This window comes from Micropterus salmoides, unplaced genomic scaffold (genome assembly GCF_014851395.1).
Source record: "Micropterus salmoides isolate LMB-PRFRI ecotype aquatic unplaced genomic scaffold, ASM1485139v1 Ms_hic_scaffold_3, whole genome shotgun sequence".
Taxonomy (NCBI): domain Eukaryota; kingdom Metazoa; phylum Chordata; class Actinopteri; order Centrarchiformes; family Centrarchidae; genus Micropterus; species Micropterus salmoides.
In genome coordinates, this window is record NW_024042261.1 from 41124399 (window position 1) to 41137290 (window position 12892).

At 40.8% G+C, this 12892-nt stretch overlaps 1 long non-coding RNA gene across 1 annotated transcript; it reads left to right on the plus strand.

Annotated features, from left to right (window-relative positions):
* Positions 1–280: 280 nt before the first annotated feature.
* Positions 281–12430, plus strand: LOC119883563. Its single transcript, XR_005440684.1, has 3 exons — positions 281–506; positions 10261–10310; positions 12190–12430. It is a non-coding gene; the product is annotated as an uncharacterized LOC119883563 (long non-coding RNA).
* Positions 12431–12892: the final 462 nt, after the last annotated feature.

Genomic DNA, 12892 nt, shown 5'->3' on the forward strand with positions numbered 1-12892 from the left:
CCTGGAAAATAAAATAAAATTCCATTCAATAGGAGTGGTGTTTTTGGCGACCAAGGCAGACTGTTGACTCCACATTTACGTGGATTACCCTATAACCTACCATCTGTAGACTATTGATACCAGTACAACTACTATAGCTCAGTAGCCTATCTAGGGCACTTATTTTGCTTTTATACATGCATCCACTTATCATTTCAACGCACAGAAAATGTCAAACACACATGAAAACACTCCACCAGTGGACGTGGGCCTGTTGTGGGTGAGTGGGAGGAGCGTTCAAATGAGGATTAGTGCGGCTTTACCTTTGTGTGAGCTGCGGACCAGGTTAAGTAGCTTATGCGGACTGGTATGAAAGAAGGAAATTGTGGAGCTGTGACCAAGAGCAACTTGGTTATTTTCTCCTGAGGGGACATACTGAGTGCTTGTTTGTGGTAAAACCTGCTGTTCGACGCCGCTCAAAACTGCTGTGCGCTTTTCCCCGTCCAACCCGGAGGATCCGTTCAGCGGTAGGAGAATCAGAAAGAAAGATCGAAACACACGCCTTGTTTACAGCTGTGCCTTTAATTTACCTGTTAAAGTACATTTCAGTGACATTTCTGGTGCTGTCGGACCATGTGGTTATGTGTTTTGCTTTCCGTGACAGTTGCGGAGTCTGTGATTGACATGTGCGGGTGGGTGGACGGGTTGGGTCTCTCCCAAGAGTTATTCGTGAGGGGGGGGACCAAAAGTCTCTGCTGGGTTTACTTGGGGATTCCCAGTAAAGTTCCTTCTGGTTTAGCGTCCTTGTAAAGATAAAGAAGTGAAATCTGCGTTATGGCTGTTCTTCTGTGTTTCCATCGTGCTGTACTGTTGTGTCCTCACCATAGAGACAAAGTAGACCCACCCTATCGCTAATCATATAGTTCACAATCTGGTTTCATAATCTTGCAGTAACACGCAGTGCTCACAGCCTCATTCCTTGGCATATTATATCCACGTGCTGATGTTATGAGCTCTTGACAAAGTTATATTTCAGCCACATGCAGGAGAACTGTGACGTGCAGCCTGTACCTGTCCTGATTCACCTTTAAAGGCCCCCTGTCCCAATGAGCTCAGAACAAGCGAGAGGGAGACAGAATACAGGTGGTGTTGAGTTACCAGCAAACATCATTAATGTTTCATGGCTGGCCATCTTGCGTGAGTGTCATTCCTTCACAGGTGTTCTCTTCCACCTGCTAAATCAATGTCAGTCTAAATCACCTGATGTAAACTGAGCGCCTGAGGTTAGTTTTTGGGAGAGAAAAGATGTCAAACATGAAGGACTAAAACTTTGTTGTTGTTCAGGTCTCTCTCTCTCTCTCTCTCTCTCTCTCTCTCTCTCTCTCTCTCTCTCTGTGTGTGACTCAGCTGCAGGGAGGTCTTTTTCCACCCTGTTTGTTTGTGTGTTTGTAAGTTCAAACTGATTTATTTTTTCCGATAAACAGTCCAAAACCCAAAGATTATTTAGCGTACAATCATATAAAACACAGAAAAGCACCAAATCCTCACATTTGAGAAGTTGCAACCAGAGAGTTCTTGACATTTTTTGCCTGGAAAAATGACTTAATAAGACTTTATACCAATGCAATATGGGGCTATTTTCACTTGAACTGAACTTATCTGAACACACTTGAATGATACACACCTGGTAGTATCCAATTATTGCTTATTTTATTTATTATTATAAATATCTTTATTATTCTTATTATAAATAATAATACTATTGTAAAAGAGTTCATTTGGAGCACTCTGCATGAATGCCTTCTCATCATACCAGCCAAACGTACAATGACCCTGTGGAACCAGCCCTCAGTTTTTTGTACATGAGGGTCATTACTGACCTTTACAAATCGAAGTTTGAAAAAAAATTCATACAGGAAAGTTTGGAAAAAAAAGTTTGCCCAGTTGTCATGGAGACAATTTAGTTGTCATCGCGTGATTCGTTTGAGGTTTTGGTCATGGTCACTTTCACATCCCCCACCCACTCCAATACACAGCCATTTGTTATCAGGTGACTGAAGTTACATACTCGCGTGAAAACACCTGAACCATCTCCATCTCCTTTTTTTGGTCAAACTTTGTTCTTTCATTATGAGAATAACTGTCCTCCACAAACGTCTGCAAGTCATCATCAAATGTGGCCACTGTGGTGTCTGAGCTGGTTTTAAAAATACTCTTCATGTGGTTGCTCTTAAAAGCCCCACTAGCACACTACCAGGGGAAGTATTGTAAATATAATCAGGGTTTCTCAGCAGAATGACCACTTAAAAGGTATTTGTCACTGTAAAGGATGTGAAATTATGAGGTTTTCAGAATTGAAGGGAAGCAGTTTAGTGTGATTTTGTTGTATTTAACAAAGCTGCACTTATTCAGCCTAGATTTGTGCAATCTGACCTGTATGTCCATCATTGGTTGCATGCTCTGAGATGTCTGATATGATTATCATATCAGATTCACTCCAGAGACAAAAGCAAAACACACAAAACATATGTTGAACGTAAATACTGCTCTAAAGCAAGAATGCAAGCAAAGTTGTAATATAAGTCTTTGGAACAGTTTCTGAGGAATGTGTGGCTAATCAGTCATATGAGTTGGTGTGGTGATGTGCAAGAGACCTGGGTTCAGTTCCCCACTATGACACATCCACCAATGTGTCCCTGAGCAAGACACTTAACCCCTAGCTGCTCCAGAGGCGTCCGACCTATGACATACATAGCAATTGTAAGTCACTTTGGTTAAAGCGTCAACTAAATGAGTAACTGTAAATGTATGATAACTGAAGGTCTTTAGAGGGGACTTTAAAGTGAGTCTCCATCTTACATACAGTATAAGTTTGGGAAATAAGTGCTGCTGTAGTCAACATACAAGCAGGTGTGTGTGTGTGTGTGTGTGTGTGTGTGTGTGTGTGTGTGTGTGTTTTTCCACTTTCTCACCACAGACACAGCCAGCTCAGCTTTGTCCCGTGTTTGGAATTAGCTAGCTTGTGTCCCCATGCTGACCCTGGGAAGTAACAGACGACATGACAGCTCTATGGTAATGGTGACTAGAAATATCTCAACGATTTTGGAAATTGGATTTCTTTCCAACAGGGTCGCTTTCATTTATCTAATCCATACACAAACAGAAATGCAAAAAAGACAGTTTGTGGGAGATACGTCTAAAACAATTTTTTAGCGTACAAAAAGCCAGGCGCAGTGAGGTTGCCAATTTTTACATTTCTGTTTGTGTATGGATTAAACAAATTAGATTTGTGTTAATGAGAAAGCTTTGGAGCTGTTGGTAGGCATAGGACCCGAGGAGAGAGCCAGGCTAGCTGTTCTCTTCTTAGCCTATGTTAGGTAGGCTAACAACGTACTTGACTTTAACTCCATATGAAACATACAGACATCACCGTGGTCTATTCTGTTAATGACATTATCCACTAAAGATGTTCAACGAAATATGAGAATTTTATTGTAAAATATTCAGATTTGGGAATCGTTGTGGTATTGGCCCATTTGTTGGCTAGCCTGTGTTCCAGCACACCCCCACCCCCCACAAACTTTCTGCGGTTTAATCAGGTTGAACCACTTCTGTTGTCCAAGAATGAACTGGAATGAAGGAACAACTTATGTTTACAGAGCTAATGTGTAAGAGGTGAGTGTTAAATACTTTTTCAAAGAGCCATTTTTATTTTAATTGATGAGAGAGAAATGCAGAATGTAGCGTTATGTAGAGAAGTGCGCAGCCGCTTGAAAGCTACAGTAAACATTTTCATTTCCTTAATTAAACCAGTTTCAAATGGCAATGTAAAGTTAGTCTTAAATGGTGAAAACAGATCAGAGAAAGAACAGGTTCACAGTTATCCACACCAAAGCAAATATTTGACATTTGGGACACAGTATTCCCTTTAAAAACAAATTCCAGTTTTTGAGTTATCTGTGTATCATAGCTTTTTAAAAGGACTCCATAATCAAAAGTTTCAAAAGCTAATTACATGAGTGCAGTGCTGCAGCTCTCGGATAAATATCTCTGAACATCATAGACATGCCGTATCTTCTGTCGTCCTCCCTCCATTTCACATGCAAACATGGATCTTTTTTTTTTTTATCAGCAAGTGAACCCTGATGCAAACGAGCTACAGAGGAAGTAGCAGAGATAGGCTATACCCACGCTAAAACACATTCTTATCACTGACAGAAGCCTATTGTGGTGTGGGGTTAAGCTGAAGCCTCATACCAACTTGAAAGTAGGAATGATGTCACCAGCCCACATTGTGTACATACAATGTGGTAATTTAGTCTGTGAGGGTCAGAAAAAAACATTTCTAGTGACCTTGGGGAATTTGGGCGTGGTTATAATCACACAAGCAGAAGTGTCATTCTGCGAGAACACACGTATTACGCAGATTCTAATATTTTTAGCTTCATTTATTGGTAAGAAAACAGCGTGCCTCGCAAACATCAGTATGCTAGCACTGACATTGTGAGCATATTGCCAAGCTAGGATTAGCGTTTAGCTCAAAGCATCGCTCTAAGTGAAGTCTCACAGAGCCCTTAGCATGGCTACAGCCTCTTTGTCTTGTTAGACTAAATATGACAAAACAAAACCCAAATACATTCAGTTAAAATGAAAGGAATTCAGTTTTTTAATCCGCGAGAATTGTATACCTGACACAAGACCATGACATACGGATTTAAAGCTTACAGAAAATATAATTGTTACACTGTTAAATAAATCAAATGTGAAATGTTGGGATGTTTTTGCCTTGTCTAAAAGTTTGAAAAAACATGGAGTCTGCGTTCTATCACAGGGTTATCCGAGGTCTTACACCATGGGTGGTGAGGAAAAATCAACACACATGTACTGTATACTCCCATAATGTACATGCACTGACTCGTGCAGACACAGGCATGACATCACACTTTTGCAAATATCAGTGGCAGCAAGCAGGACACTGTCTCCTTTGTCCCCATCTAGAGTAGTCTTATCTTTCCACTGTAGGCTGAATTCTCTTTCAAGAGAGTTGCAGCATGTGAAGTTGGCAACGTGTCTCTGATCTTAACAATGTGGCATAAGGTTCTCTTGTATTGTCTTGTTGGCCTCTTTATCTACTTCATTTATAGAGCTAAGTTTTTAGAAAGCCTATTTTCGCTCCCGAGTGTTTGGTACTGCTGTGCTTATTGACTATTGACTATCTATTTTAGCTCCTCCTCTTCCCCCTCCCAGCTAAACTAAGCACCCGTGTTTGTGTGTGTTGTGTGTGTAACATGTTAATGAATCTCTTCTCGTGATCACAGAGTAATATGGTAGGACCAGCCTGTTCCTGAAACCAGTTTCAAGCTGAATACAACAGCCACCACCCTGCTAACCTTCATATGCATGTGAAAATCCACAGACATGAAGCATGGATCCGCTTGCATAACCACAGTCTTATCTCATAACATGGTATTATTCAGCACCTTTTAGGGTTGTGGAGCCTATGACAGGCTATTAGGGATACTTCTTATGGAAAATTATAATTTATGTATGATAGGATGAAATTCAACGGACATTTATTAAACAAATGCACAACAATTGTCCACATTTTAGAGAAATTCCTTCTTTTTAAAGATTTTTCCATCTGTCCACTTATTTTCACAGTAGGTCCGAAACACTTGTGTTTTAACTATCGTTGAAGTCCAAAGACAACCATAAATCTCAAAATCTGGACTAAGGGATTAGCTTTTCCTACTTTTAATCATAATAATAATAATAATAATAATCCGATTTAAGGTTTTTTTTAGGTTAACTTTACCGTATTTTATTCTCCTGTTTTAAATTAGTCTCTCCTAAAGAGAAATGGTTGAACACAGTGGTCACTGCCCCACTGGCTGAAGGGAATAATGGAGACATAGATAAGAAAATGAATGGCTTTTTCCTTCCTGCCATGTTGTTCATTGGATGAGGATAGTGAAGACAATAAATCGTCAGCCCAGGCACTATCTGGCCCTTCAATGGCTTCACCTGGAGCCCTAAATATTTCAGCAGCTGCTATCACTTTAATGGGCCTGTCTTTCACTGGGTTGCCATGGCTGCCACCTGGCCACTGTATATTTCTACTCTGCCAGTGCCACCTTCAGCAGAGGGGACAGACTTTAAGACTGACTTTTCGTCTGTCTGCTGGAGGTAACAATCGTAGTAGTATAGCACCCAAAATGCTACACCTTAGAGAGCAGGGAAGTTTAGAAAAGAAATATAGAACAATGAAATGTGTTTTTGTAAAGTTTAAAGTATATCTGCTTTGACTTTTTTTCAATCAAGTCTCTGGGATTGAGGTTAAAAGCTCCTGTTTAGCAAGAAAGAAGATTGATTCTGAGTAAAGGGTGCGTCTTGCCTCTAAGCTATTTGTCCAGACCACGCCTGCCTGTATGAAAGCTGACAATGCCAGAAACCAGATCAGAAAAAAATGACAGAACCCCTAGAGGCAAGTATTTCTCTTTTATGTTTCCACTGTGTTTGCTCCTTTCAGCCTGGGGCTTTATCTCTCTTGATTTTTTTGGTTTTTTATTCTTACAAAGCTACTTTGGCAAAACATTGAAGTGCACCACAATAGCTGGGCTCATGTTTACTTAGGAGTGAAGAGCCTCTTTATGCAACACCACTTGTACAACCATTCACACTGAAGAGAATAAGAAATCCCTAGCTATATCTGCGTAGTGATAATAAATTATTACTTAAACCGATACAGTTGGCACTGCCGGAAAGGCATGACATTTTTCAGCAAAAATGGACTGTTCGTAACAACTCCTGGCCATCATCCAATTCCTTGTTCAGAAGGATCAGCCAAACCCTACTTTTGTGGAAATCTGGGGGAGATGACTTAAGCTGCAGCAGCTCCTAAATGCTGCCAGACCCATCATTAGAAACCGCACACAGCTAGTGCAAAGAAACCAGACAAAGCTTAAAGTAATGGGGCATTGTGTCTGTCTGGTAAGACAAGACAAGGGAATTCAATTTGGATTTTTTTTACAGCTTTTGTTTTTACTATTTCATTTTACTGAGTTGAGAATATTTATATTTTAATATGGGCACTACTTTTCAGTCAGAGCACTGTCAATCACCCAAGACCCACAGGAAAACGTGAGTGTTGACCAAATATTAGAAGCACATCTCAGTATAACACAAGACAGTTCAGCCACACCACAAACTACAGCCTCCAGAATGACCATAAAGTTTAATCAACCTCTCTACACCTCTCTAAAACAGTTTCAACAGGTGGCAGGATTATGCATCAGTGATCATCCATCCATCCATTGTCAACCGCTTATCCTGCGTACAGGGTTGCGGGGGGGCTGGAGCCAATCCCAGCTTACATCGGGCGAAAGGCTCAGTGATCATTATAATTTTAACAAAGTACTATTGTTGTTATTATTAGAATCGTGGTGGTGGTGATGATAATAATGATAAAAACTTGTCAAGAGAGAAAGAGAAGAGAGGAATATGATCGATGCATCAAAGCTTATTCAGTTAAATAACACAGCAGCAAAAACCGTGTTGTGATGTATTTGCCCTAATGGCATGTTTCTCGTCCCCCTGATTTGATTTGTAATGATGCTGCTTTCCCCAATCCATAGTCCTCGACATACAAAATTAATGAATTGTTACTGCATCATTCTGCACTGAGGGGAAATCCCTGGCTGGATTTGTTTGCTCTGTTGCACATGTCTCTGACTGTGGAGAAGTGGAAGCAACAAATATGTGTAATTGTCAAATTGCCATAACCGGAAATGATCAAATCAGAAGAATCCAGCGAGCCTTGTGTAGCAATGAGATGGCTATTCTGGTAGTTTGAGGCTGTAAACAGACAAATACATACACGACACTGCAATCTCAAACATTCAGATCTTAAACTATTTCAGAACCAACTCTCAGATTCTCTCTCTCTCTCTCACACACACACACACACACACACACAGTATGTATTTTTAACAGCCTATATTTTGGCATGTTTGTAAGTAGTAAGTAAGTAAGTAAGTAAAATTTATTTAATATAGCACCTTTCACAGAGCAAGTCACAAAGTGCTTTACAGTGATAAATAATAACAATAATAAAAGCAACAATAAAATAGTGGAGAGATCAGACAATCATACAAAAGCATCAAACATTATAAAGGCATCAATCAATATAATCAATGTATTTGTGTATATTAACAGGCGCGTAAATAATCAAAATCAAGGCATTATGTATTTTTGTCCCATTTCTGGCCCTCCTGTATTTCAGGTTATTTTGGGCAAGTAGAGCAGTGTCTTCTGGGTTACTGTGGGCTCCCCCTGTGTGACAACATGACAGCAGGTACTGTAAATGAGAGCATGATGTAGGTTATGACTTTCATTAATGGGCCTTTTATTAGATAGTAGTTCTTCAAACATACTTCCACAAGTGGTGTTCTTTGTTGTGCGGAAAGTGTCATATTTCATTGGATTGTTGTATTATAAGCTCAGTCTCAGTTGTGGTGTTAAATCCAAGTCTTGATGGCTCATAGTTCAGACAGAAATGTACTGTACCAAACGGAGCATTTTTGAGAGAAGTTGTTGCTAGTGTATTGTTGTCTGAGAGGAGCTAATCACTGCTTACATCAGACTAATCTTGCAATCTGTTTTACCGCTGAATAAATGACAAACTGTAGGTTTTTGACTCTCAAGACATCTGTACCACCCATGAGAAAGACTTGAACAAAAGAGCAGCAGAAAATTTACTTGAAGCAAAGTGAAGGCTGATAAACAGGTGAAAAGCTGCTTTAAAAAAGTGAACCTGGTCAGAGTGAAATACAGCAAGCAGGCTGATGGACGATAAGAAACGTGAGCGCAGCAAATCGGGCTAACCTGGCAAAATGTTTTGTTTTCTAAAATAAAGAACCCTATTCAGCCTGTTCTGGTTTTCTGCGCTTCCAAGTCAGAAAAGGCTCAGCAGGAGATAATAGTTCTATCATGGTTTGCCTTACTAGTGACTTTAGCCCAACCAGTAATGCATTTTTGAGGCAAATATTTTGATATATTAGTTTTAAAAATCTGTTATATTGACTGATACTATTTTTGTTTGTTTACATGTAACAGTAACAAAAACATTTTAAAAGGATTCTTTAAAAAGATTTTGTAAAGAATTGTGTCATGCAGTAGATGAACATGACAGTTGAAAAATCAACTTTCCAGTGCTCAAGGAATGTAATATTGACACTGTTTCTTAATTACCTCAAACATATTCTTGGCATTGCTGTACTGCAATGTCTTTATAGTGATATTACTTATCAGCCAACATACACCAATATATCTGCATTGGTAGACCTCCTCCAGTCCAAGTGCTCTAACCCAGGCACTGAACTTAAAATTGCATGTTTGTATGCAATAAAATGTGGGTCAACAAGTGTGATTTGCAAATGAATGTGATGCGCAACTCCATGATGGCTTCTATATTGTGCTGTGCATGTTTGAGTCCAAAGCAAGGCACAAAACCAGCATGAGAAACAAAATTAGTGTTTGATGACTCCTCCTCAGCACACTCACTCACCCACACACGCACACACCTCCCTCCATCTGTCTCCCTCTAACTCTCACTATTTACACAACACCGCACTTTTATGAAAGACTGTCTGTTTTACAAGAAACCCACATTTAGACATCAATTTTTAAAAAAACATCAGCAGCAGAATTAGAGACTTGATGTGGTCAATGTGTGTTATATTGTACATGATTTTTAAAAACTACATTTTGAGAGTTTTGAGGCTGCTGCATCACTTGACGTGATTCCCACGATGGCTCTGTGAAAGAGCTGGAGAGGGCAGTTGTACTGCTGGTGAGTCATGGGCCTCTGACAGTTGAGAACGATGCTAATTACACTAATTCAAGCACTAATTGAAAGGGACAATAGTGTTATTCTCCCATGGTGGAAGGAGCATGCGGCTTTGATATTCATGTTGAATTCCTACAGAAATATCAAGTGCTGACCTGCGATTGGTCCTTGTTATGCATTTGAACACTGCTGCTGTCATTTTTCTCGTACCTCCTCCTTTCCTGTAGACTTACACTCACCCTGTTTTTCCTTTCTGCTCCCTCCCCCTCCTGCTTTCCCCTCCCTCCCTCCCTGTAACCTCCTCCTCTCCATCTCCATCCATGTGGCGTTCAGAGCAGCTTACTCATGTCCAGTCACTTCCCACCACGCCTGGCTTCTCACACGGACACTCACTTTCTTCTCATCTCTCTCTTTGTTTTGTTTTTTGACAAAAGGACAAGAATGAGGTCCTTGTCAACCTGTCACTGAAGATGGTTCAGCGAAGGTAAGAAACCCCCCTCCCTAACACACACACACACACACGCACACGCGCACACACACACACACTCTCCTCGCTGCTTTTACATTCCTTCTCAAGAATCCACCCTCTTCTAACTGAAAGCAGATGGTAAAAGTTTGACTGTTATGCCTAAACTCTGTGGTTGGTGTGGATGTTTCTGTGGTACTGGGGAAAGTGGATTCAAAAGAAGAGAGTGAGCTGTGATTGGTTGAGAGGCACTTTTAAGGTAGAAGCGGGAGGCTGTAATTTGGTATTGTGGCATGCAGCTGCTGCGTGTTTTACAGTTGATCTCCTGTGGTGACAGAGTCCATGTGATCCTGTATTATGTAGTGTGAGTGTTTAACTCTGTCCTGATGTTGTGTTAGTGCTCCGAGACAAACATAAACCATGTCATGTCACGCTAGTGGCACGGCTCTAGGGATGTTGGCCAGTCGGTTGTTCTACCAGTTTGGTCCAGGATTAAAGATCTATTGTATGGGTTTAGATGCATTTTTGCATCCATGGTCCTCTGAGGATGAGGCCTGCTGACTTTGGTGATCCCTTGAATCCCAGTGAATATGGTACAGACATCCATGATTCAAGTTCCCCACTGGAGGACTTAGAATAACTTTGATGATGTCACTAGAGGGAAAGTCAGGGGATCACCAGGTACTGGACAAGCGTATCCTAATAGTAACTGTTAGCGTGCTAACAATACTAACATGCTAAGTTAAGATCGTGAACGTGGTAAACATTACCTGCTAAACACCTGGATGTCATTGTGAGCATGTTAGCATGCCAAGATTAGCATTTAGCTCAAAGCACCGCTGTGCCAAAGAGCAGCCTCACAGAGCCGCTATCATGGCTGTAGTCTTGTTAAATGTTCTTGGAGAGATTATGTGTAAGATCCCTGTGATTTTTCATGTTTCATATTTTCTTGATAGTTGTCACAAACCTTCTCTGTTTGTGATCAGAGGAAACATGGGGAGATGAGGCACATCCTAACATCCTTCCTCTTGAAGTGCAGGCATGTTCCTGGAAATATGGTGCATTGTAGCAGCCAACTGGATTTATCCTTGCTGGGGGTTTTTTCTCACATTATCCTGTTTGAAAAAGCATTACACTCTTGCTGTTCCCAGTCTTTTCAAAGAAAACTTCTTTCTTGTTCAGCAGTCATTTCTTCCAGTAATGTCCTTCCCAAGGGAAACAAGAATGTAGTTCTGGGGAAAAAGTCAGCATCTTCCAAATTTCCATGGTGCCAATGTGAGTGTTGGAAAGGATCTGCAGAGCTTCCCTCAGGCTATTTTCAACTAAGAAAATATATATATGGTTTTCATACAAACAAGCAGTGTGAGCAATGCAGACCTCACTTGCCTAAATATGTTGTAAAATATGTCATTCAGAAATAAAAACGGCAAATTTATTTATCTACAAAACTAGCAATCACGTTTTGTTTTCCCCTAACTCCCCTTTCTATCAACCAGAGTTGTTCACATCCAGTTGCCGTTCGCCGTCTGATGTCAAAAAATGGTTTTGTAATGAGAGTGATGTCAGAGGGGCCTGCAGGAATCCACTTTGGGCGTCTGAGGTATTCCAAAAGCAATTTGACAGCTCAGTCCAAAGTCCAAGCGCGGCAGGAAACTCTCTGAGCCAAAGTCGAACAAGATGCATCTCTTTCTCTCCTCTACCGAGTCATCTGACTTAGCCTGTTATTGTTCTCTTTCCTGCATGCCTGTCATAGCTGCTGTCTAGCCATGCAGAGGGAGAGAGGGAGAGAAATGCACTGCAAATCACCAGTCATATCATTGTACGGGCTACTATTTTATGAAGCAACTTTTTGTGACTCTGTGTGTGATGATGTCCGCTTGTGTTTTTTTCCCCTCAGGCCCTCTGCGATTATGCTTCCTCCTGTGGTTATGGTTGCACCCAGTAAGCAATCAGGAATGTCCTCCTTCTCCTGCCTATGACATGGTTTAACCCACGTATGATCTGGTCATCATGATGGCCTCCATGGTTGCCAATGGAAACCGAGATGGGCAGGCTCTGGATTTGAAAGGGGTGGATCCAGAGACCTGCATGATTGTGTTCAAGAACCACTGGGCTCAGGTAAATGCCAGCGCTAAATCCTGCTGCTTAAAGGAATAGAAATACACTTTTTTTTTTTTAGATGAGAAGGAAGATACCACTGTCATGGAGCGCTCCGGCAGTCCAATGCTTACAGTTCATGCCAAATTACCTCAATGTCCCTGGTTTGATTTCAACCAGTGAGCTTTGTTGAATGCCATACCTCGCTCACGGCCCTTGTTTGCTGTCTGTGTTTTCAGTGTTGACTGTCCAATAAAGGCAAAAATGCCTACAGCTGGGAGGCAATTAGCTTAACTTAGCATAAAGACTGGAAGCAAGGGGAAACTGATATGCTCTTTCTCTCCAATTTGAAAATATCAGCATATCTTAAGCTCTCTAATTAAAGGGGCTATAAGCAAGTTTTTGATTTTAATAAATCATTTTCATTGCCTTATTGTCAGTGGACTCAAAACTCAGAAACTTAGAAATGAAGCACACGCCTGTTTTCTCCGTTGCTTGCATCA